The sequence below is a fragment of the Macrobrachium nipponense genome, chromosome 3 (genome assembly GCF_015104395.2).
Source record: "Macrobrachium nipponense isolate FS-2020 chromosome 3, ASM1510439v2, whole genome shotgun sequence".
Taxonomy (NCBI): domain Eukaryota; kingdom Metazoa; phylum Arthropoda; class Malacostraca; order Decapoda; family Palaemonidae; genus Macrobrachium; species Macrobrachium nipponense.
In genome coordinates this window covers 48,787,384-48,813,840 of record NC_087202.1, presented here as the reverse complement: position 1 = coordinate 48,813,840, position 26,457 = coordinate 48,787,384, and the positions used below count along the sequence as shown (strand labels likewise).

Genomic DNA, 26,457 nt, shown 5'->3' with positions numbered 1-26,457 from the left:
GAAGTTTCCTGCCGTCGGAACCGGTAACACGGTTCCTCTGCTGGTTGGAATTTGGATTTTGATCATCTTGGTTTTCTCCTTTTGGTGATGTACCTTTGAGTTTTACTTGATCTTTTTTGATAAAGCGCTATAGTTATTTTTTGGTTTTGATATTGTTGTCCTTTTTTATGGAATTAATTTTGAATTCTTCACGATGTTCCTGACACCGCGCCTCTGTTCAGTATATGGTTGGGTGTTTAGTAGTGGGTGTAAGACTAGACTTCTTAAAGCTTTCACTTGTATCCTCATTCTTTACTTGTTTTGTTGAGTTTAGGGGACGTGAATGTTCTTTTTTGAGAATACGTGTGAAGAATGTAAGGTCCTCCTAACATCTCATGAGTGGAAGGCACTGGCAAAGTATTATGAGCAAAGGGTTAGAAAAAGATAGAATCAGAAAGGCTTCACAGAGATCTTCTATTCTAAGTTAGTGGAGTAGCCAGTGGATATTCCTCTGAATTCGATTTAAATCCTGTTCCTATTAACCCCGTAGTTGGGGGTTGCTCCTTGCCCTCCTGAATCTGTAATCGCCCTCCCCGAGCCCGTGTCAGTATTACGAGCCGATATGGACTCGAAACATGTTTTCTCTTTCACCTCACCCACTTATGCAGAAATGTGGGTTGAGACCATGCAAGAAGTGGTAGTTAAGTGTGATAAAATTAACTTAGTGCAAGTGTAGCGGAAGGAGGTGGTTGTTCGGACCCGTTCGTTCTCCTAGGTTCTAGGCCCCTGTTCAAACTCCCCATAATCCTGGGAGGAGGCATGCCGAAAACCGAAGGGAGGCGAGGCGGGAAACCTGCTCCCGAGCAGCCGCCCCCGCAAGCAATCCATGTAGCCCGTATCCCAGGATGCTGTCACCTCCCACCCTTTGGAAAGGTGTTGCCGAGGAAGTTATTTTTTTCGTCAAGTGACTCTAGTTTCAGGGATGTTTGCCATCTTTATAGATGGCTTTGGACGTAATAAGGACTTCTAGACCGCTGAAAGGTCGCGCGCGATGTTTCGCCTGCTGGCGGTTCCCTAAGAAGGTGGCGGCTGCCGAACCTTCTTGTAGTTTTTTGGGAGGAGCCTGAAGCCGTTTTTCTCCGGCGGTTTTTCGATTTAATCGCCCTTTCTCTCATAGGAATTGGAGGGAAGCCGAACACTGCACACCACCCCTTCGGAGAGCCTTCTCCATAAGCCTCCTCCAAGCGATAACTCCTGCGGCTCCACTACGTTTTGTGGATCTATTCCTAGACAACCCCCTCCCGCGCCTTCTACGTCGGTGGATCCTCAACCTTTCGGTGTTTGAACAGAAATGAATGCCAAGGTTAGGCAGTATCTTGAGGCTTTTTTTTGGCAACTCCTCTTTCGTCCCCGAATGCGCTCGCCGACCGCCTTACCATCTTCGCCCAGACTACTGTGCAGTCCTCTTCGCAGGCCCTCCTTTGCAGTCGCCTCTTCAGGCTCAGACTCCTCTATGTTGACTCCTCTTCAGACGCCACTTTCAGGCGCCTAGTCAGGACTCCTTTCGCCTGACCTCCGGTCTATGGCGCCACGTTCAGGCTCTTCGCTCGAAGCGCCAACCTCAGCCGCCAGCGCTGGCCAGCCTAGCTCAGCCGCCAACGCAGCCCGCCCCAGCTCAGCCGCCCGGATTATTCGTTGCGTCAGTACAGGCTCAGACGTCTTCTCCTGCTTTCCTCACACCCTCACCTAAGTTCTCGGACGCGTCATGGTGGTGACTTCCGACCGAACAGGATTCCTCTTCACCGGATAGGAATGTTTCGCCAGTTTTCGTCGAAGGAAGCTTCGGTAACTTGGAGGAAGAAAAAGAGAAGGACTTACAGAAAAAGACGAAGCATTTGTCAGGGGTATTAAACTCCTTTTATACGATCTTTCGTTGACAACTTTGGAGGGATTCTTGTTTTGCGCCTATTCCGTTCCAGTTTTCTCCTAGTTCGCCAGTGGGAAAACAAAAAGGACAGTAAGCCTGACTCCTCGTCCTTCGTTCACAGTAAACATTTGCTCCTCGTCCGCAATCGATATTTCGCTAAGAAAGCGATCAAGAAAGTTTAACGCTTGGCTTTTTGAGAAGAGGGAACAGGGGAAAAATGTTTTTTTTTTGTTCTTCCCCCCTTCGAGACTTTCCGTCAAGGAGCCGTGTCTGGTATTGACACTGGAGAAGTTTTTTACACACCCTGGGTTGTGGAACTGCCTCCGATCAGGGAGACTTTTCTAGTCTCGTGGACTCTTCCGCCGCAGAGCAGCCCTTAATACTGCTAAGATTTTTCTTTTTCAACAAATGAACTGGAGCATCTTTTGCAAGAGTATTTTTACCGTGTTGTTTTCGAAGTTTGTTAGCTTCCTGGATTGGGCCATTGCTTTCGCTGGCCAAGGAAAGTCAAGTCCTTTGGACTTTTCGGAGGATGCAGTGTTTGAAGGATTTTGCCTCGGTACTCTGGAATTGTATCGATAAAGGCATCTGTGATGGAGCTAGCTTTCGGAGCTCGCTGGCCATTTTTCGCCTCTGGAGGTGTTTGAAGGAAGAGACAGCTTTGTTTGTGCTCCTTTCTTGTCGAAACGGGGTTTTCATCGAACCAGAAGTCTGCCTTGCTCTTCTCAGTCCTTTTGGACCAAGAAACACCTATTTCCGCAAGAGATTGGGGGGGGGGTGAGCGAGATCGCCCAATCTTTAACAACACAAAAAGCGACGCCCAGGATCTTTTTATCACAGTCCAGTGAAGAAGCCCAGGTAAGATAGCTCCGGTTCTTTCTTGCTTCTACGGAGTGCTCCCTCCAACGGAAGCTCCTAAACCATTTTCGATGGAAGGAGCCTCACCCGTTCGATCTTCCTCCAGGTTTCGTGGGAGAGGTAGAGGCCTCTTCTAAAACCACTCCAGTACTTCCATTCAAGAAGTAGGCCCGTAGTTCCTCCCCACAGCAGTAAGGAGCCAGATTAACACGCCTTTTCATGGCAGACCCTTGGTTTCATCTCGGAGCGGATCCCTTGGACGGTCCCAATGGTCCTAGAAATGGAAGGATACACCATTCCGTTTCATCAAGCACCCCCCCTCTACCACTAGAATGTTTCCTGTGAATTTGTCAGCCTACTCGGTAGAAACTCCGAAAAAATTTGCTGCCCTCCATCAAGAAGAAGTTTCTCGCCTTACTGGCAAACGATGGGCCAGAGAGTTAGTTGGAAAAACTCGCCGCAGGAAACCAGGATTTTACAATCGCCTTTTTTCCTGGTAAAGAAGGCCACGGGGGGTTTGGAGACCGGTGTTGGAACGTCAGTGACCCTGAACCGTCTTTGTCCTGCAAGAAACGAAGTTTTTCCTATGGAAACGACCCACCCCAATCGGTATTAGCAGCTCTTCATTCCTGGAGATTGGTGGTTTCCATAGGACCTTTCGTGGGACGCTTAATTTTTCATTTACCGCCATTCTTCGGAATTCGGAAGAAAATTCCTGGAGATTCGTGTTCCAGGGCCGATTTATTTTTTTCATTTCAAGGGTTCCAGGGCCCTCTGCTTCGGCCCTGTCGACAGCTCCACCAAGTGGTTCACACCAGAGTTCTGTTCGGTCAGTAAGCAAAGTGGCTTCATCTAGACGGGATAACGAATATCCATGTATCGATGACGATGTTGGGCTTCTCAGGGCAAGGTCCAGAAACAGAAGTGTGTGGAGGACCTACAAAAAGACTTTAAGGATGACTGGAAAGGCCTAGGTTTGTTTAGTAAACAACGGAAAAGGTCCATGATCCCTCCACACCTTAATCAGGAAGGGATAGTTTTTATTTAGGAGTGAGACTGAATTCAGTTCTTTTTCCATGGCTTTTTTCGTCTCTGCCAAGGATCCGACTCATACCTGAACAAAAGAGACGAATTTTCTCGTCAGACAAAACTTGCTTCGCCGAATCAGTGGATGAGCCTTTTAGGAACCTTGGCTTCAATAGAGCAATTTGGTAAGTGCTGGGCCAGGCTCAACATGAGCAACCACTTCAATTTTACTTGAAGGCAGAAGTGGCAAAAAGGAAGAAGTTCCCCAGAACTCCTTCGTGTTCCCCCCATCTCGGAAGGGAATCAATAAACAGGGACCCTACTTTGGTGGAAATCAGAAAGGAAGGCTACAGGAAGGCTTGTCTCGAAGCCAGTTGAGCCCCACCCTTACTCTTTTGTCAGACGCATTCGGACAAAGGGTGGGGAGCTACTTCTGGGGAGAAAGGAACGTTGTCGGTGGGGACTTTTGGCAAGATTCATCAGGATCGGAACGCTGGCACCATAAATTTCTAAAAGAGTTTGGAAGGCGATTCATTTTGGCTCTAATGGCACTTCAAGACAGAGGTAAAGAGGGAAAGTAAGTGCTGGTTCAAAGCAGACAACACCACGGCCTCTCTTACTTAATCAAAAACATGGGTGGGGGGACACACTCGTTCTCATCTGTGCGAGGCGGCGGAGAGACCTACTCATTTGGGCGCAAAGAGAACAAGGTGGTTGGGTCTTGAGCACAATAAGATTTATTTCAAGCTTCGAAGGAATGTAAAGGCAGACAATTCTCAGCAGGAGGGAGGACAAGTCCTCCCTCCACAGAGTGGACGTTTACATCCTCAAATATGCAAGAAGCTTTGGGGGGATTTTGGGGTATGTCCTCAGTTGGATTCTCTTCGCCACAAACCAGACAGCTCGTCCTACCACCCTGTATTGCCTCCCCACCCCAGTTTCCAGATCGAGGAGGCGTTTATCAAGTGGATGCCATGCTTCGCTTGACCTGGTCAAAGCTGGATCTTGTATGCTTTCCACCACCACCTTTCAAACTGGCTAAGGATTAGTTCTTGCTGGCAAGTTCAGAGGTCATCAGAACGTTCAGGATGACTCTGATAGCCCCCACCTTTTTGGGCCGGCCCAGGGAATGGTTTTGAGGGGGGATCCCCTAACTACTGCTGTTTGAACGGACTTGTTTCCGAGAGAGTTAAACCAGTTAAGGAAGGATCTTACTCAGACAGCCCCCACTTTCTGATGGTTCCATCACAACTTGTTTTTGTAAACTTGTCTTGTTTGTTGTTGTGTTGGAACTTGTTTTTTGTTTTTTGTTGTGTTGTGCCGCTCCATTCGACTAGTCGCCTTCAGACTGTCGAAGCATCTCCTCAGAAAGAGAGGATTTTTCAAAGAGAGCTTCAAGGGCTATTGCTAAGACCCAGCCAAGGAGAATCCTCTGATCGGATTGTACCAAGCTAAGTTGGGTCCAATTCAAGGCTTGGTGGGCAAAGAAAAGAGGAAGTTTTCGTCTTCTAAGACCTTCTATAAGCTGCATGTTAGCTAACTTTCCTTTCTTTTTCTTCGTGAGAAGAAGAAGCTTTCTACCCAGACGATTAGGTTTTATTTTAGAGCTATGTTGTCTTCTGGTGTTCAGCACATCCGAGGATTTAGACATTTCTAATAATCAAGGACCTCTCAAGACCCTGATTCGTTCCTTTGATTGTACGAACCAAGACAAAGGAGTCAAGTAACAGTAGACTTGGAACCTGGATGTAGTTCTTAAATGGCTTGATGTTTCAGATAGATTTCGAACCGAGTCTCCTCGAGTTCTTTTTAGAGATCTGAACCAGGAACAACCCTTTTTCTTTGTGCTCTTTAGCATCAGCTAGAAAGAATCAGTGAGCTGCATGCTATTGATAAAGAGATTTGGATTCGCTAAGGGCAATGCCATTTGCTCATCAATGCTGGGGGTTTTTTGGGCTAAGAATGAAAATCCCTCACGTCCTTGGCCTCCGTTCTTATTTCTCCTTATAAAGAAAACATTTCGGAGTTTAGTGGGGCCTAATGAGCCTGAATGTCTTCCTCTGTCCCAGTGAGAGCCACTTAGACATTATGTGGGCCAAAGGAAGGAGCCAAAGGTATTAAGAGGTAAGTAGTGATAACCTGTGGTGTTCAGTGAAAGAGCCTTCTCGTGCCTCTTTTTCCTAAAATGCGCTCTTCCTTCTTTTTAAGGAATTTGATTTCTGAGGCACACCTGGTACCAATGTCCAGGACTTCAGATATCAAAGTGTTTTTAAAGTCAAAGCTCATGAAATTAGAGCAGTGGTCCTACGTCTATGGCCTTTAGACGTAACTCTGGTCTTTGAAAGACATTATTAATCTACATATTGGAAGGAAGCAATTCTGTTCTTCGCATCTCATTATCTGACAGATTTTGCAAACCACATATGGAAAATTGCAGTACATTGGGGCCATTCATTGTGGATGACACCGGTATTTGGGTGAGGGAGAGAAGGATGGTTATCCCCTCCTCACATAACTTTTTCTCCTTGATTACGTTTTTTTTATTTTTAACGGTTGTCTGAAGATACAGGGAGTTTTTGTTTTTTGAGTATCTTTCAGTCTTTTTTAATGTTCTGGGTAATTTCTTTTTCTTAAACGGAATTGTGGTGATCCCTCGTTTTTTCATTGTATTTTAGTGGTGATTTGTACTTGCGCCCTGACAATTGGGGCATTAATACAGTCTTGTTCCGTTTACGGTCCACGTCCTCACGGCAATGTACTTAGTTATTTGTGTCCGACGCATAGGAATCCATATATCCTGTCGGTACAATAATAAAACTGGCCAGCAGACTACAGAGGCAGTCACCAACCCTGAGTCAGCGGTCTTTAAAGGTAAGGAACCTATTATCTTCGGATAAACTTCCAAGCAGTTGTTATGTTTTTAGCTGCCATTTGGTCCCCCACCTAAACCTGAAAGTTTCAATCAGCTATAATGTAAACCACCGGGTAAGTTATATTAATATTGAAAATGACATGTTTTTATAATAATATAAAGTTTTCACTTTATACTTAACCCGGTGGGGTTACATAACGCAAAAAGCCCGCCCTCCTCCCCTCATATGGACATGGTAGGCATGAAACTGCTGTATTTATTGTTGGAATGGTTCCGCCCGTACCCGGTAGAGGGCGGGAGTAGAAGGGAATCACCTGTTCAAAACCATTAGCGCTACCTAGCCGCGAATTTCAATTCCTGGTTCTTCCGTGAACCGTCATGGAGACGGACAGCTATATTGTAACCACCGTGTAAGTAATAAGTGAAACTTTAATAGTTATTATAAAAATGTATTTCCGCATGGGAAACGGCCGCTTCAGTAATGTCGGCTACTTTGTCCCAAGGAATTGGATTTGGTATCCTTCTTTGGACTTGCAAGATGGCGTATTTCCATTCCAAACCGTTCCCATTCACCATTTGGTCCAAAGAAACATATTTCGATTTGTAATAAGGAAGACAAGATTTTTCAATTCAGGGCTCCCGTGCTTCGTCTTGTCCTACAGCTCCCGCAGGTATTCACCAACCTGATGGCCGAATGTTGGCCAGATGGCTTCACCTAGAGTGGGAATAAACATCTCCCTCTACTTAGACGACTGGCTGATCAGGTACCAAGGTCGGAGATTCAAGTGCTTGGAGGACTTTATTTCAGTAACAAGAAACAGTTAAGAATCGCTGGGATTCACTCGGGAACCTCGAGAAAAGGGTTCGCAGCTTGACTTCCCCAGCCAGAGCTTGGTCTATCTGGGGATTCAGATGGATTCTCCGGTGGGTTTTCAGTATTTCCTTCGCGACAAGAATCGCGTCGGGATTTTGTTTCGAAACCGAAAATCTCGAGCTTCTTAGGAAGATAAAGAACAGTTTCCAGCGAGGGGATTATTTCTGAGCCTTTTAATGGGACCCTGTCCCTCACTCTAGAACAGTTTCTTCCCTTCTGGGGGGGCTTCAGGCTTCACCTTCGCCCTCATATTCAGTTTTTTCCTGAAAGGTGGGGTGTGAAGTTTGGAAGACCGGGACCAACTCTCGGACATCTTCCCCGTCTTCCACAAGAGATAAAAAAAAAGGAAAAAATCACTTGAAGTGTGGATCCGCCTTTTTTTTTCCTCTTCAAAAGAACGAAGGCGTATCCGCTTGCTCTGCAGAACCAAGCAACCAAGTGTTATATTCCGACGCTTTCGGAGGGTCGGTTATGGGGTAAGACGACGCTAGGAGCAAGGGGAGGTTGTCAGGCAACCTGGACGAAAGGAACAGGTGTCCCTGGCACATCAATTGCAAGGAACTAAGTGGCCCATAACACCTGCCTAAAGCCTTTAAATTTCTTCGAAGAGATTAGTCAGAAGGCGGGGTGATAACAGATAAACTCGGACAACACCACGGCTCTGGCTTTATATAACGCAAGCAACGGAGGGCACGCACTCTTTCTCCCTCTTTCAGTTAACAAAACACCTGTTAACCTGGACCAGAAGAAAGAGGCATTAAACTCTCCTCACAAGATTTGTACAAGGTATGAAAGAGCTGTGATAGGCGGACAGACTGAGGCAGGAATGGTAATCAGGTTCCTTCCCACAGGGAATGGGACTCTACACGAAGGAAGGAGTGTAATCGAAGTCTTTGGTTCAGCCCTGTTGGGGGAGACCTCACAGAGACCTTTTTGCGCACGTTTTCCATCTCCAAAAGAAAGAGTAGAATCTTTTGCTCTCTAGTTGAAGATCCTAGAGGCCTTCGCAATGAACGCGTTTTCTCCTGGATTGGTCTGGGTGGTGGACCCGCCTACGCCTTCCCTTTCCCCCGTTCCAGATCCTGGGGGAAGTGCTCAGGAAGGTTTCCGTTAGCTTCAGAAAGTGCACGAAGTTTGACCACTAATAGGCCCCATTTTGGGCTTTTCAGGCCCCCAGGAATGGTTCACGGAGGTACTGGAGTGGATAAGTGGAACTTCCCCACCAGATCTTTCCAAACCAGACCATAATCTACTCACACCAACCCCACTTCGAGAGGTTTCATCACAACCTCCCAGGTCTCGCTCTGACTAGGCCTTTTCGACTACTCGAAAGACTTTGTCAGAGCCGAGGGGTCTTTTTCATCGCCAAGGCTGGCGGGCTCTATCGCTTAGAAGCCCGCAGAGCTTCGACGAGAAAGAGTATACCAATCGAAGTGGGTAACGTCTTTAGGTAGGTGGTTGTAAGAGTCCAGAAGGCTGTCGCCTCCTCCAGTACCTCTATATGAATAATTTGCCGATATTTCCGCATTGCTGTCCTTTCAGTATTTAGAAATCGAGGGTTAGATATTGCAGATACAACAAAGATCTACACGATCTAATTAGATCCTTGTTTGAAACTTCAAAAGCAGCAGAACTCCTAGAACAACCCTAGTTGGAAATCTGGAACAGTTGGTCCTGAAATTTCCTTTCATTGGAGGAAATTCGAGGCCTTTACATCCTGGCTTTCCTTCCGGCGACGTCACTAGGAAATGCTTTATTCCTGTTGTCTCTCGCTACAAGCCAGATGGAACGAGCGAATTGGCACGCTCTAGATTCCCACGTGGGGTTCAAAGGAGATGCTGCCATCTGTTCGTTCCAGACAATGTTTCTGGCGAAGAACGAAAACCCAGTCAAAACCTTGGTCCCAGAAGCTTTGAACGTAAGAAAAGGTTTCCTATCTAACCCTCGTAGGCAAGATAGACAGAGAGGTTCTCTCTGTCCAAGGTGAGGAGCTCTTAAATTTTTATTTAGGAGAGAATGAAGACAAAGATGGGAGCTTGTCAACAAGGTCTTTTGGTGTGCTGTGAAGACAACCCCCAGAAAGACTCATGTCACCCAAGAAACGCCTTGGCTTTCTTTGTGAGAAGTGTAATTACTTGGACGCTCACAAGAAACTGCTCAGAAGGAGTCCTTCGGTCTTCTTAAAGGGTTAAGGACCCATGAAGTGAGAGTCAGTAGCCGAACGGCCTTGGCGTTTCTAAAAAGAATATGTCTTCTTAAAAATATCATTGAGACTAACGTATTTTGGAGGTGCAATTCAGTGTTTTTGCTCTCATTATCTGAAGGATGTGAGAGGTGACCTATAGAAAGTGCTTCTCTCTAGGTCCATATTTGTATCAGCAGATACAGTGCTGGGTCTTGGAGCAAAGACTGATCCTTAAAATATTTTGATTTCATTTCACTTATATAACTTACCCGGTTGGTTACATATAGCTGTCGTCCTCCTGACGTCACCGGCAGAATTTGAAATTCGCGGTATGCGATAATGGTTTGGACAGGTGATCCCTCATACTCTTCCCCGCCCTCTACTGGGTACCACCCGGGAACCAGTTCCAAACATAAATCAGAAGTTTCCCTGCCGTCGGAACCGTAACAAACGGTTCCTCTGCTGGTTGGAATTTGGATTTGATCATTTTGGTTTTCCCTTTTCTTCCTTTTGGTGGATGTACCTTGAGTTTACTTGATCTTTTTGCTAGAGCTATAGTGTTATTTTTGGTTTTGATATTGTTTTTGTCCCTTTTTAGGAATTATTTTGAATTCTTTCACGATGGTCTGACACCGGCTCTGGTTACAGTATAGGGTTGTGTAGTAGTGGGTGTAAGACTAGACTTCTTTTTTGAGAAAAAAGGCTTTTTTTCACTTGATCCTCATTTTCTACTTGTGTTAGTTGTAGGGGAGCCGTGAATGTTCTTTTTTGAGAATACGTGTGAAGAATGTAAGTCTCTAACATCTCAGGAGTGGAAGGCACTGGGAAAGTATATGAGAAAGTTAGAAAAGATAGAATCAGAAAGGCTTCACAGAGATCTTCTAAGTTAGTGAGTAGCCAGGATATTCCTCTGAATTCTATTAATCCTGTTCCTCTTAACCCCATAGTGGTTGCTCCTGCCCTCGAATCTGTATCTCCCGATCCCGATCCCGTGTCAGTATTACGAGCCGATATGGACTCGAAATTTGTCTCTTTCCTCACCACTATGCAGAAAATGGGTAAGACAGTGCAAGAAGTGGTAGTTAAGTGTGATAAATTACTTAGTGCAAGTGTAGTGGAGGATGGTGTTGTTTCGGCGCCCGTTCGTTCTCCTAGGTCTAGGCCCTGTCAAACTCCCCAGATCCTGGGAGGAGGCATGCCGAAACCGAAGGGAGGCGAGCGGGACCTGCTCCCGAGCAGCCGCCCCCTCAAGCAATCCTGTAGCCGTATCCCAGGATGCTGTCGCTCACATTGAAAGTGTTGCGCAGAGTGTTTTTTCGTCAGTGACTCTAGTTTAGATTTTTTCCTCTTATAGAGGTTGGCGTAATAAGACTTCTAGACCGCTGAAAAGGTCGCGCGATGTTTCGCCTGCTGCGGTTCCCAAGAAGGTGGCGGCTGCCGAACCTTCGTGTAGTTTTTTGGGAGGAGCCTGAAGCTTTTTCTCCGGCAGTTTCGATCGCCCTTCTCTCATAGAAGTGGAGAAGCCGAACACGCACACTCCTTCGGAGCCTTCTCCAGAGCCTCCTCAAGCGATAACTCCTGCGGCTCCAGACGTGTTTGTGGATCATCCTTCTACACCTCCCGCGCCTTCTACGTCGGTGGATCCTCAACCTTCGGTGTTTGAACAGATGAATGCCAATTAGGCAGTATCTTGGAGCTTTTTTTGTTGGCAAGTCTCTTTCGTCCCCGAATGCACTCCCGACCGCCTTACATCTTCCGCAGACTACTGTGCAGTCTCTTCGCAGGCTCCTTTGCAGTCGCCTCTTCAGCTCAGACTCTCCATGTGACTCCTCTTCAGACGCCCTTCAGGCGCCTGGTCGGACTCCTTTCCTGACTCCGTCTATGGCGCCACGTCAGGCTCTCGCTCGAGCGCCACCTCAGCCGCCAGCTCAGCCGCCAACGCAGCCGCCACCTCAGCCGCCCGGATACGTCTCAGTACAGGCTCAGACGTCTTCTCCTGCTTTCTCACACCCTCCTCGGACGCATCAGGGTGTGACTTCGCCGAACAGGATTCCTCTTCCGATGGAATGTTCGCCAGTTTCGTTCGAAGGAAGCTTCGGATTTGGAGGAAGAAGGAGAAGGACTTACAGAAAAAGACAAGCATTTGTCGGGGTATAAACTCCTTTTACGATCCTTCGTTGACAACTTTGGAGATTTTTTTCTTTCTGCACCCTTCCGTTCCAGTTTCTCCTAGTTCGCAGTGGAAAAAGGACAGTAAGCCTGACTCCTCGTCCTCGTTCACGCGTCTCATCCTCTCGATTTCGGCTAAGAAAGCTATCAAGAAAGTTGACGCTTTGCTTTTGGAGAAGAGGGAACAGGGAAAAATGTTTTTTGTCTTCCCCCTTCGAGACTTTCGTCAAGGAGCCGTGTCTGGTATGACACTGGAGAAGTTTTTTCCCTGGGTGTGACTGCCTCCGCTCAGGGAGACTTTTCTAGTCTCGTGGACTCTTCCCGCAGAGCAGCCCTTAATACTGCTAAGATTTTCTTTTCAACAAATGAACTGGAGCATCTTTGCAAGAGTGTTTTCCGTGTTTTCGAAGTTGTTAGCTTCCTGGATTGGGCCATTGCTTCGCTGGCCAGGAAAGTCAAGTCATTTGGACTTTCGGAGGAGCAGTTGAAGGATTTTGCCTCGGTACTGGATTGTATCGATAAAGGCATCTGTGATGGAGCTTCGGAGGCTCGCTGCCATTTTCGCCTCTGGAGTGTTGAAGAAGAGACAGCTTTGGTGCTCCTTCTTGTCGAAAGGGGTTTCATCGAACCAGAAGTCTGCCTTGCTCTTCTCTCCTTTGGACAAGAAACACCTTTTTCCGCAAGAGATTGTGAGCGAGATCGCTCAATCTTTAACACAGAAAGCGACCCAGGATCTTTTATCACAGTCAGTGAAGAAGCCCAGGAGGATAGCTCCGGTTCTTTCTGCTTCTCGGAGTGCTCCCTCCACGGAAGCTCCTAAACCATTTCGAGGGAGAGCTCCCGTTCGATCTTCCTCCAGGTTTCGTGGAAGAGGTAGAGCCTCTTCTAAAACCACTCCCTCTTCCATCAGAAGTAGGCCCGTAGTCCTCCACACAGCAGTAGGAGCCAGATTACACCTTTTCTGGGCAGACCTGGTTTCATCTCGGAGCGGATCCTTGGACGGTCCAGGTCCTGAATGAAGGATACACCATTCCGTTCATCAAGACCCCCCCATCTCACAGAATTTCCTGTGAATTTGTCAGCCTACTCGGAGAACTCCGAAAAATTTGCTGCCCTCCATCAAGAAGTTCTCGCCTTACTGGCAAAGAGGGCCATAGAGTTAGTGGACTCTCCGCAGGAACCAGGATTTTACAATCACCTTTTCCTGGTAAAGAAGGCCACAAGGGGGGTTGGAGACCGGTGTTGGACGTCAGTGCCCCAGAACGTCTTTGTCCTGAAGACGAAGTTTTCTATGGAAACGACCCAATCGGTATTAGCAGCGCTTCATCCTGGAGATTGGATGGTTTCCATAGACCTTCGGGACGCTTATTCATATTCCGATTCATTCGGAATCGAGAAGATTCCTGAGATTCGTGTTCCAGGGCCGCATTTATCAGTTCAGGGCCCTCTGCTTCGGCCTGTCGACAGCTCCACAAGTGTTCACCAGAGTTCTGTCGTCAGTAGCAAAGTGGCTTCATCTAGACGGGATACGAATATCCATGTATCTAGACGATTGGCTTCTCAGGGCAAGGTCCAGACAGAAGAATGTGTGGAGGACCTACAAAAGATTTTAAGGATGACGGAAAGCCTAGGTTTGTTAGTAAACAAGGAAAAATCATGTCTCACTCCTTCTCAGGAGATAGTTTATTTAGGAGTGAGACTGAATTCAGTTCTTTTTCAGGCTTTTCCGTCTCGCCAAAGGATCGACTCTTCCTGAACAAAATAGACGAATTTCTCGTCAGACAAACTTGCTCGGCGAATCAGTGGATGAGCCTTTAGGAACCTTGGCTTCAATAGAGCAATTTGTAAGTCTGGGCAGGCTCAACATGAGACCAACTTCAATTTTACTTGAAGCAGAAGTGGCAAAGGAAGAAGTTCCCAGACTCCTTCGTGTTTCCCCATCTCGGAAGGAATCAAACAGGACCTACTTTGGTGGAAATCAGAAGGAAGGCTAGAGGAAGCTTGTCCTCTAAGCCAGTTGAGCCCACCTTTACGCTTTTGTCAGACGCATCGGACAAAGGGTGGGGAGCTACTCTGGGGAGAAAGAAGTGTCGGGACTTTGGCAGATTCATCAGAGAAGCTGGCACAATAAATCTAAAAGAGTTTAAGGCGATTCATTTGGCTCTAATGCACTTCAAGACAGAGGTAAGAGGGAAAGTAGTGCTGGTTCAAGCAGACAACACCACGGCTCTCTCTTACATCAAAAAAAACAGGGGGGGACACACTCGTTCTCTCTGTGCGAGGCGGCGAGAGACCTACTCATTTGGGCGAAAGAGAACAAGGTTGTCTTGAGCACAAGATTTATTCAAGGCTCGAAGAATGTAAAGGCGGACATTCTCAGCAGGAGAGGACAAGTCCTCTCCACAGAGTGGACGTTACATCCTCAATTATGCAAGAAGCTTTGGGGGATTTGGGGATGTCCTCAGTTGGATCTCTTCGCCACAAAACAAGACAGCTCGTCTACCACTGTATTGCTCCCAGTTCCAGACGAGGAGGCTTGTTTACAGTGGATGCCATGCTTCTGGACTGGTCAAATCTGGATCTGTATGCCTTTCCTCCACCTTTCAAAATGCTAAGATTAGTTCTGGCAAAGTTCAGATGTCATCAGAACGGCAGGATGACTCTGATAGCCCCCTTTTGGCCGGCCAGGGAATGGTTTCCGGATCTACTACTGCTGTTGACGGACTTTCCGAGAGAGTTACCGTTTAAGGAAGGATCTACTCAGACAGCCCCACTTTCTGAGGTTCCATCACAACTTGTCCGCTCTTCGACTAGTCGCCTTCAGACTGTCGAGCATCTCCTCAGAAAGAGAGGATTTTCAAAGAGAGCTTCAAGGGCTATTGCTAGACCCAGAAGAGAATCCTCTGATCGAGTGTACCAAGCTAAGTGGGTCCAATTCAGAGCTTGGTGCAAAGAAGAAGGAATTTCGTCTTCTAAGACCTCTATAGCTCAGTTAGCTAACTTCCTTCTTTTTCTTCGTAGAAGAAGAAGCTTTTCACCCGACGATTAGGGGTTATAGAGCTATGTTGTCTTCTGTGTTCAGACATCGAGGATTAGACATTTCTAATAATCAAGACCTCTCAGACCTGATTCGTTCCTTTGATACGACCAAGACAAAGGAGTCAAGAACAGTAGCTTGGAACCTGGATGTATTTCTTAAATGGCTGATGTCAGATAGATTCGAACCGATCTCCTCTAGTTCTTTTAGAGATCTGACCAGGAAGACCCTTTTTCTTTGTGCTTTAGCATCAGCTAGAAGAATCAGTGAGCTGCATGCTATTGATAAGAGAGTTGGATTCGCTAAGGCATGCATTTGCTCATCAATGCATGTTTTTGGCTAAGATGAAAATCCCTCACGTCCTTGGCCTCGTTCTTTCTCTATAAAGAACATTTTCGGAGTTAGTGGGGCCTAATGAGCGGGAATGTCTTCTCTGTCCAGTGAGAGCACTTAGACATTATGTGCAAAGGACCAAAGGTATAAGAGGTAAGAGTGATAACCTGTGGTGTTCAGTGAAAGATCCTTCTCGTCCTCTTTCTAAAAATGCGCGCTCCTTCTTTTTAAGGAATTTGATTTCTGAGGCACACGGACAATGTCAGGACTCAGATATCAAAGTGTTTAAAGTCAAAGCTCATGAAATTAGAGCAGTGTCTACGTCTATGGCCTTTAGACGTAATCTTGTCTTTGAAAGACATTATTAAATCTACATATTGGAGAAGCAATTCTGTCTTCGCATCTCATTATCTGACAGATTTGCAAACCACATATGAAAAATTGCAGTACATTGGGGCCATTCATTGTGACTGACACGGTATTGGGTGAGGGAGAGAAGGATGTATCCCATCCTCACTAACTTTCTCCTTGATTATGTTTTTTTGTATTTTTAGGGGTTGTGCTGAAGATACAGGGAGTTTTTTGAGTATCTTTCAGTCTTTTAATGTCTGGTGTATTTCTTAAACGTTGTGGTGATCCCTCGTTTTTCATTGTATTTTGTGGTGATTTGTACTGCGCCCTGAGCAGGGGCAGATAGTCTTGTCCGTTACGGTCACGTCCTCAGCGGCAAGTACTTATTATTGTGTCCGACGACGCACGGATCCATATATCCTGTCGGTACAATAAAGGCCAGCAGACTACAGAGGCAGTAACCACTGAGTCAGCGGTCTTTAAAGGTAAGGAACCTATATCTTCGATAATTCCAACAGTTGTTATTTTAGCTGCCATTGTCCCACCACCTAAATGTGTCAATCAGCTATATGTAAAACCACAGGGGTACATTATATAAGTGAAAATGACATTTTTATAATAATATAAAGTTTCACTTAGACTTACCCGGTGGTTACATAACGAAGCCCGCCCTCCTCCCTCATATGGACAGGTAGGCATGAAACTTCTGATTTATTGTTGGAATGGTTCCCGGTACCCGGTAGAGGGCGGGAGTAGAGGGATCACCTGTCAAACCATTAGCGCTACCGCGAATTTCAAATTCTGCCGTGACGTCAGGAGACGCAGCTATATGTAACCACCGGGTAAGTATAAGTGAAACTTTATATTATTATAAAAATGTCATTTTATCGTACATAACCCTCTTGTCAGATATGTGCTTGGTTTTCTATTAGCAAGCTCACGGATGTCGACGGGCGCATAGTGTCATTGCTGGTAGGGGATCAAGGATATGTATGGCTAGTCGGGGAGTACAAAATTTTTTTTTAATTTTGTTGAAATTAAAGTGTAATTAATGTTTCGAGTTTTTGGTTGTTTGTAAGGAGTTCGGGGATAACTCCTTGCAATCTTAGAACTAACATGGATGTTTAGGATCAGTGATCGGGATCGGTGTTGTGCTTCTTGAACAAGGTGTATTGTCATGTTAGTGGAATAGCACCCAATGACAAAGGCCGGCCTTTAGGCTCTGCCGAGTAAGTGGATAAGACCCCATTGGCAGACCACAAGACTCTTAGCCATAGATCAATATCTCGCTGAGGCTCTTGAGGCTAAGCAGACTCCAAGGCAGTAGCCGCGAAGTCTTCAGCCTAATAAGGTAGGAACCAAGGTTTATAATACCTACAACATATGTGTTTACCTGTCTATTTCAGTAATTAGCTGTCTCTTACCCACCACCAATGGGTGCTAATCAGCTAAGTATATATCTGGCAGGGAAGTTGAATGTATAAAAATGATATTGTCATGTTACAGTAAAGTTTTATACATACTTACCTGACAGATATATACGATTAATGGCCCACCCAGCCTCCCCGCAGGAGACAGGTGGAAGAGAAGAATTCTGATTAGAAAACGGGGATGGTTCCTAGTCCTGCCACCCAGGGCAGGGCGGTAGATCACCTGACCTACCGGTAGCGTGTGCCGCGAAATTTGAAATTCTGTCGGAGACGACGGAGTCTATAGCTAAGTATATATCTGTCAGGTAAGTATGTATAAAACTTTATTGTAACATGACAATATAATTTTTCCCCAGTTCCCGCCTCTCCACACACGTTCTAACACTGCTTTTTATCATTTTATTACTCATATATTTTAACTTTTCATTTTCATACATTCAACTTCCCTGTCAGATATATACTTAGCTATAGACTCTGTCGTCCCCGATAGAAATTCGAATTTCGCGGCACACGCTACAGGTAGGTAGGTCAGGTGATCTACCGCCCCGCCGCTGGGTGGCAGGAATAGGAACCATACCTTCTAGAACCAGATTTTGTCTATCGTTTGGAATGTAAACATACGTTTACGGTTCCTCCTGATTTGATTTTCGTGTTTCATCGCCATCGATCTTCTGGGCTGTCTTTTGCAGGGAAGTACTGGGTCTTTGGTTCGGCATACGCTTTTATTAACTTTTTAATGAATTTCGCTTCGAAATTTCAAAGAAAATACTAAGTGAAACTACCAAAATTATCGGTAGACACTCACATAGTTTGCAATAAAGGGAATTATTAATATTATTCATTATTACATGTAATAAAGGTTACAACTTTATTGAGGAAATATTAGACTTTAATTTCCTACTTTAGGAAGTCAGAAAAGCATATAACTAGATACACTTACTTTATAAGCTTTAATAGCGTTTGTGCTAACGAACAGTTAGAGTATTAGCAGTACTAGTAGTTGTTGCATCCTCATCACCTTCTTACTCCACAGGAAACTACAAAATTTTATATATGCAAATTTGAAGATAATGGATGTAGCTCAAAAGTGAGCTCTTAAAAGGTAAGAAGTGAATATAGTGTTCCCCATTGAAGTGGAGGGTGCGTCTGATTGGCTCTGTCTCGCTCCCAGGTCTAGACCTCTTCCAAACTCACAAGCCCAGAGGAGAAGGAATGTCGAAAGCCGCACGGAGGTTTCAGAGAATCCCCACCGATCAGGCGTCCCCTCGGCATACTCTGTAGAACGTCCCAGACTGCCAAGTTCGCCATTGGAAAGGCGTCCTAAAATAGTGGAGGGTGCGTTCCGATCGGCTCTGTCTCGCTCTCAGGCCTAGACCTCTTCCAAGCTCACAAGCCCTGAGGAGAAGGAATGTCGAAAGACTTAAGGAGGTTTCAGAGAATCCCCAACGGTCGGGCGTCCCCTCGGCAGGATCTGTAGTAGCGTCCCAGACTGCCAAGGATAGCCGTTGGAAAGGCATCCTAAAACAGTGTTTTTTCGTCATCCGAGTCTTCATCGAAAGGAAAATAGGGTGGAGTTCTCACAAGCTGTCGAGACCTTCTAAAAGATCGTGGAAATCGCCAGCTTGGGATCTATCCGGAAAGTTTTCCGGAAGGCTATCCACCTGAGAGAAGAAAGACATTTATTCATTAAATCCTCCTTCCCCTAGATCGGATACGGAGAAAGAAGACGACTCTACGAAGATCCTAGGAGAAAGGCAACAGTAAATATCTTCGTTAATAGAAGTTTTGAAGAAGGATCCTCCCAGGAGAAAGGATCTCTTCCTTCCCATTAAGAAATCCCGTCCGATAGAAGTCTTTGACAGCTCGGACGAGGCGGCCAGGCGCAAATCGCCGGCAAGCCGAGAGGATTCTAAAGAGGCGCCTGAAGCGGCTGAAATGAGGCACAAAGCGCCTGAAACGAGGCTCCAGAAACGAGACGCAAAGAGCCTGAGGCGCCTGAAACGAGGCACAAAGCTCCTGAAGCGTCTGAAATGAGGCGCAAAGCGCCTTAAGTGCCTGAAACAAGGCGCAAAGTGCCTGAAGTGCCTGAAACCTCTGAAGCGCCTGAAACTATAAACCAGGATCTTCATCGGAGATGGAGTTAGAGCCTGATTCTGCGAAAGGTGAAAGACATTCGAGGCCTTCTTCTGATAAGGACGGGAGTTGTCGCACAGGCGGCCGTCGCCCTTCTCAGGATAGTCTTAATGCAAGTAAAGGCAAGAGCAAGATCGGCTTTTTTCCTGGCGGGGACTCAAGATGTCGCACAGGCGGCCGTAGCCCTTGTCAGGTTAGAATCGGTACTGCTAAAAGCTCTTCACCTTACGAAAGCAGGCGCTCTACTCCGGTTGCTCATTTTTCTCCCAACTTGATGGACAGGAAATGGAAGATAGATCGGAATTGGAAACCTTTTTTATTGGAAAAAATTAGTTCATTACTAATATGACGATATTAAAATCTTCCCCCTTCTAAAATAATGCAACCAACCATTTACAGAAAGAGTGGCAAATGTTTGCAAATTAAACAAGATTCGTACGAGCTCTCATTCATTGATTAGAGGCTCTTCCAAATAATAGAGGCGTAGAATACGGCCTTATATCCAAGAGAATAAAAATTTGAGGGACTCTCTTCGATCCTAGTTTTCATTGCGATCTCTTTCGACTAATACTAATTCGTGTTTATTGACGAAAAGAACGAAGAGGGCAAGATTTCCATTCTCTCTCTGAATCGGAGAGGAAAGAATATAGTAGCAAGACTTGCAGTATACGACTACTGAATGACAAGTCATATACACATACCATAGTTGCCTTTGTGGTTCGCTACTGAATTATCTATATCCTTACAGGATTTTCCTGGTAAGGACTTCGGTATTTAACAAAGGTTGTTTGGCTTAAATTTGCATTATTAAGAGCTTCCTTAGGCTCGAGAATAATTTTATTATATTCCTTCATTGAATGAAGTAACTGGTAAATCATGATGAATGCAGCCAGGCAGCGAGCGAGACTGCCGGGCTGTCATTGTAAGGCCAATACAGTACCATCCAGGTCTCGGTCATGACCAGTTGGTTACATCTCTCTCCCCAACGGGATCGAATGGTTAACCGTATATTCCCCCTACAATCATGGACTTAGTCTCGAATGGAGGGGATAGTTAAGCTAACATAAATAAAATATTGTCTGCCTTTTGCTAAGAAGCTTTCAATAAGAAAGATATTATAACCTTTCAATGCTGTTTTACCGTAGGTAACATTATTAAAGGATTCTAACGCAGCAGAACATTATATTGTATAATGCTCTCATGCTTATGAAAGCATGGCTTATTAGAATACATGCTTAGTGAGAAGATCGATGTAGTAGAGAATTCACTTTAAGACTACGGTTATTGGTCCGCAAAGTCTTTCGAGAAACGCACACAACCTTTTTTGGAAATCGGATATTGCTCAAGAGAAGATGGATGAGTGGGATGGGAAACATTCTCTTCGTGGCAGAAATGGTTTCCCTGAATGGACTACTACGTATATAAGAGTTTTTCCTACTAAGAACGGAATTAACATGTGAAAGGATGTCGGGTACCATAGAGGCACAGATGTTCTGGCACATAACATAAAGAGAATTAGAAGAAAGCGCCAGCTTGGCGCAAAGCGCTAGAAGCGCCAACCTGGCGCAATACGCCAAAAAGCGCCAGCCTGGCGCAATGAGCCAAAAAGCGCCAGCCTGGCGCAATGAGCCAAGAGCACCATCCAAGATATTTTCTCGTTTTAGCGAGTTATTAACCTAAGAGTCCAGTAGCCTCTCAGACAGCACGCTCGGTAACGGCAAGATTCGTTCCTGATTTTGTTTCCCATTTAATCACTTAGGCCAATTCCACGACACTCTCATATCGCAAAGAGCATCGAGAATCTCTCTTTTTCGCTCCTGTTCGCGTTAACAAAGAGGACCTATTTGGAAAACAGACAGGGAATGTAACGATCCTTAAGAGGTTCGATGCAAGATTTTGCATGTCCGTGAGAACCTTCTCGATCGACGATAATAACTGTGAAAGTATGTCTAACATTTATTGCAAAGAGTTGTGAGAACCTGCGAAAAGTCTTCTTCATAGATCTCTTAGAAAGGTAGAAGACGAACAGTCTTCCTGTAGACTGCTTCCTTTTCCTCCAACGAACCAGAGAGGTAGCAATATACGCCATCTTTATTTTATAGAAAGGGGAATAAACTTTAGTCTTTTTTCCCCTAAAATATAAATGCTTTACAGAATTGAAGATAAAGGGCATCAAAGAAAGAGAGGATAATACTTTATGCCTCATTTTGGCCTTAGAGAGGTTGGATTCACAGAGGTCACGTTCTTCTCACAGCATGTTTTGGAAGTCTTTTCCAAGACAGTCTGAATATTCTATCAGCATCTATTATAAATGGACCTTAACAACCTCTCCACTCTGTCTGCGTGCAGACTGACCAGAAGTGGACATGAATGAGAGGATTTTTCAAGGTAAATGACAATAGTCATGGACAAGATATAGAATTGCTGCAGATCGTGCTAGAGGGAATGAGGAAACTGTCCTCTTCGATACCTCTGTGAACCACATAGCGGTTTTTTCTTCCCTTTCAGAGGGAAGAATCACCTTTGTATATATCTCTATCAAAGAACGCAGTAAAAGCTATACTCTGTCTCTATAAAGGGATTGGAGATAGCAGAGGGATTAAGATCTTCGGGATCTTATACGATACCTCAATATGACAAGAGTAGGATATCATGTACTTCTAATGGGTTATCTTTTTTGTGGCCACAGATTCTATGTTCCGACAAGATGGAAACTGCTCCTCATCAAACTTCTTTGAGAAATTTTTATAAGGGAATTCTTTGTTTCTCTTGGTCCTAAACGATCAAGAAGACAAGTGAATTTTTTGAGCATTGGAATCTCGCATCAGATTCTATGGAGATTAGGCAATGGGTTATTGCCAGCATAGTATGTCTGGTAAAAGAACTAAAACCCGCTATTCCTGATTCAATGTTTTCAGATAGAGGTTGCGTTGTCCAGGCAGGGTACTTACGTTTTCATCTACAGTAGAATGGTTCAAACGTTTGCCTACAGAGTCTTTGGAATGCGATGACGGCTCAAAATGCTTCCCAGAAGGTGTTCAAAGGGATACAATAAAGAGCTAGAAATCAGGAGTACTCCCAATTTCAGCTTGGAGTCTCCTTCGACTTCCAGGCTTCTTCCCTTCCTTCGGGCAAGGATAGGGAAGATTCTGCAACGAGACACCCCTTCAACATGTAAGAAGAGATCTCGTGAGCACGGAAGTATTCAAAAGGACCCTCCTCGGAGGAAAAGACTTATCTCTCGTACGGTTAGATATCCTATCGTCTACTGGATGTAGCTGATTACAATCACCTCCCCTTGCCGGAGAGGCCAAAGCTCAAAGTGGAAGAACTTCTTCCACTCTTCTCCAGTCTCCTGATAAACTATTGTGGATGTTCAGGACTTTTGGACAATGTAGCGCCAACCAGGTGCCATATGCCAAAACAGGCGTAAAAAACGCCAGAGGCAGACAGTTTCAAGGAACACTGTCATTGTCTGATGAAGAGAAAGAGGGGGCCTCCAACCTAGCGCAGATGCGCTAGAGGCGAACAAATCGGACAGATAAGAGTGTCCGATGTGGGCATCGCCAGACATCCTCGAGAGACTACCAAGCTCGAAGCTCCAGCAAGTGGAGAGGAGTCAGCCAGGCGCCAGACGCCAAATTGTGCCAGTCTGGAACCAGGCGCGAAGCTACTTCCAGGCGCGAGGCGCCAGCCATGAGTCAGGCGAAAAGCGCCTTCCAGGAGTTAGGCGCCAACCAAGTGTCAGGCAGGCGCGAGGCGCCCACCCAGCGCAAGCCAGGCTCTAGGCTTCATCCAGAAAAGATCCATTTTTCAAAGGAAAGCCCTGGTCTTCTTTGAAATAAGTGTGATCGCTAAAGCACTTCATGAATAACTGATGATTCCTTCAAACAGCTGAGAATTAAAAGCGCTTGAAGTGCGAGCTTTTATGAATTCTTGTTCGTTACACAACAATATGTCGTGAAGGACATATTAGCTGTAACTTACTGGAGATGCAACTCTGTGTTGACTTCCCTTTGCACGAAGGAGGTCAAGTTGACCTACGAGAAATCCTTCTCTCTTGGTTTTACGTGCTACGGATACGTTCTGCGGATAGGGAGCCGACACTGATCCTTAAACTAAGTGAGTTTCATTTTGTTTTTATGTTAACATAGCATTGTTTTTTTTCCTTTGCGGTTTGTTTTGAAAGGAGTTTGGGGATAGCTCTTTTCAAACTTAAGCACAAACCCTCCCCGTGTTAGATCAGGTGATCGGGATCGGTGTTGTACTCCTTAATTATGCCCCTAGGCATAGGTGTATTGTCATGTAAGTGGATAAGACCCCATTGACAAATGACCATTAGATTCTGTCGAGTAGTGGATAAGACCCATTGACAGATCTACAAGAACTCTCTTTAGCCATAGGTCACATCCTCGCTGAGGCTCTTGAGATGAAGCAGACTACTAGCAATAGCGAGGAAGTCGACCTTCGTCTAAACACGTAGGAACCAAGGTTTTATTATTTATTACCTACAACGTATGTTGTTTACCTGTCTAATCAGTAATTAGCTGTCTCTTACCCTCCGCCAAAGGTGCCAATCAGCTAAGTATATATCTGACAGGGAAGTTGAATGTATGAAAATTATATTGTTATTGTACAATAAAGTTTCATACATACTTACCTGGCAGATATATACGATTGAATGGCCCACCCAGCCTCCCCTCAGGAGACAGGTGGAAGAGAAAATCTGGTTCTAGAAGGTATGGTTCCTATTCCTGCCACCCAGCGGCGGGGCGGTAGATCACCTGACCTACCTACCTGTAGCGTGTGCCGCGAAATTCGAATTTCTATCGGGAACGACGGAGTCTATAGCTAAGGTATATATCTGCCAGGTAAGTATGTATGAAACTTTATTGTACAATAACAATATCATTTTATAACTTTATATAGGTAGTATAAATTTCTTTAAAATAGTGTACTTTAACACATTTAGCCTACAATCCCAAGTTAGCCTACCCAATCGTAAGTCTAATTACAGTACTAAACTTCTCAGAATCTGCACTTTATTATCGGTGACGTTCATATTCGAAATTTCGTAGCTTCATAATTATCACTATTAGTTTCTTAATTGATTTTTATTGTAGAGGATAATGAGATGAACAAAATAATGAAGGAAATTCGGCGATAACTGCATTTGAATGTTGCCGTCGCCGTCAAACAGTAAACAAAGCTCAGCGGCGCCATCTATTGAAGAAAATGAACAGTAAACTACTTGCTAACGAAATAAAGATTTTCTAGCATGGATAAAGATTTATGCTTGCACTTCTTGCCTCTAGCACCATATAATCTCATGGGTGGCATATCGAATAGGTAAATACACAGTCACATAAAAGACATTATCATTATGGTTTCTCAAGCACATACAGAGTAAGGAATTTGTGCTTGACAAATGTCTCATTGTTTTGATTAAAACTTAAAAGGTTTGGCATGGTTGAGCATTCTCAAGTGGAATATTTAAAAATATATATTTATTCTTCCAGGGTTGATATCAAAAACATATTTGACTACATATATTTATATTACTAACAACTATTTTTATACAAACAAAGGAGATATAGCATAGTTTTAGCTGCCTTGAAGTTGTAAACAATATGTGGCGCATCCCAGGCGGAACGATCTAATGGCTGCTGATTTAAAATCAAGCCGAACCACGGGAGTTTCCAGACCATAGAATGTCGGTTTTAAGATATTCAACTGTAGTAATAAATTTCTAAATTATGTCGTATACGTATGCAGTATACAGTATACTGTAGGCTAGGTTACTGTATTTGTATATATATGATATATGTACCATGTTAACATCATCATCATAAATGAGAGGCTAACTTGTTAAATATTATTTAATTTCTCTTTGTACTGAATTATCATAAGCCAGTGTGAATTGAACCTAGAGAATTAGCTGAAATTAATAATTAATATGCCATATATGTATGAAGTAATGCTGTGTAGTGTAGGCTAGTTTACCCTATATGTAAAGATGGTACTGATTACCCTAGTGTAGGCTAGGCTAGTATAATATTCTTGCGGTAAATTAACATGGGTCGACTTACGTCCAAATCGATTTACGATCTGTTAGATGGAACCAATTACGGTCGGAAGCTGACAACTAGTACCTGTATTTGTATTGTGTGGGTGATAAGGTCTGTGATTGGTAGGAAGAATTGTGTGGGGTATATGACGTAATTAAGGGGGGATGATTTCACACTTATGTGGAAACTGATGCAGTATTTAAAAAAAAAAAATGCGCAATACTGAGTAACAAAAACCTGAAGTTGGTTTTGTAATGGATGGACAGTGGGAAATCAGAGAGGCCAGTTGAGCGGGTAATGTGAACTTTAAAAGTAAAAACATAGTTTATACACTCAATTCCCTGCCAGAATATACCATAGCTATAGACTACCGTCGTCTCCGACAGAATTTCAAATTTCGCGGCACACGCTACAGGTAGGTCAGGTGATCTACGCCCTGCCCTGGTTGGCAGGACTAGGAACCATCCCCGTTTTCTAATCAGAATTCTTCTGTCGCCGGACGGAACCATCAACATTGTTGTTGGTTCCTCTCGATTGTTTTTCTTTTTCACCGGCAATTGATCTTCTTGACCGACTTTTGGTGACGTATCTGGATTGTTGGATTGGCATACGCTTTTGTGGACTGTTTTTGTGGACTTGATTTTGGATTTTTCTTTAAATATGTCTGACTCTGGTATGGTTGTGAGACGTTGTGTGAATGTAGGCTGTAAGGTGAGGTTGCCGAAAGCTTCGGTAGACCCTCACACGGTATGCAAGAGGTGCAGGGAGTATGAATGTTCTTTTACTAATACTTGTAAAGAATGTGAGAACTTGAGTGAGAACGAATGGAAGAATCTAACTAATTATTTGAAAAAGTTTAGAAAGAGAGAGAGCGAGGAAGGCTTCTCATAGAAGTTTTAAGTAGTTCTAGATCTGAACTAATTCCAAGCTTGGGATCTTCCCCAAGGGTAAGTATTGCTACTTCTCCTTCCATTGCAGCCCCTTCTCCTATTGCAGAACCTGTAGATCCAGCGAAAGAACTTGCAGATCTAAAAGCAGCCTTCAAAATAATGGAAAACAAAATGGCTGCCATACAAGGTAAGGCTAGTGATTTGTCATTAGACAGTGATATAAGTGTCCCCAGTGTAGTGGAGGGGGCATCTGGTCGGCTCAGCAACGCTCCTAGGTCTAGACCTCTTCCAAGCTCACATGCCCAGAGAAGAAGGAATGTCGAAA

At 44.8% G+C, this 26,457-nt stretch overlaps 1 protein-coding gene across 1 annotated transcript in view; it reads left to right on the top strand.

Moving 5' to 3' along the window:
• LOC135222383 (thioredoxin reductase-like selenoprotein T homolog CG3887) overlaps positions 1 to 26,457 on the top strand; it is a 142,315-nt gene that overhangs the window by 11,406 nt on the left and 104,452 nt on the right. The gene's annotated exons all lie outside the window — the stretch shown is intronic.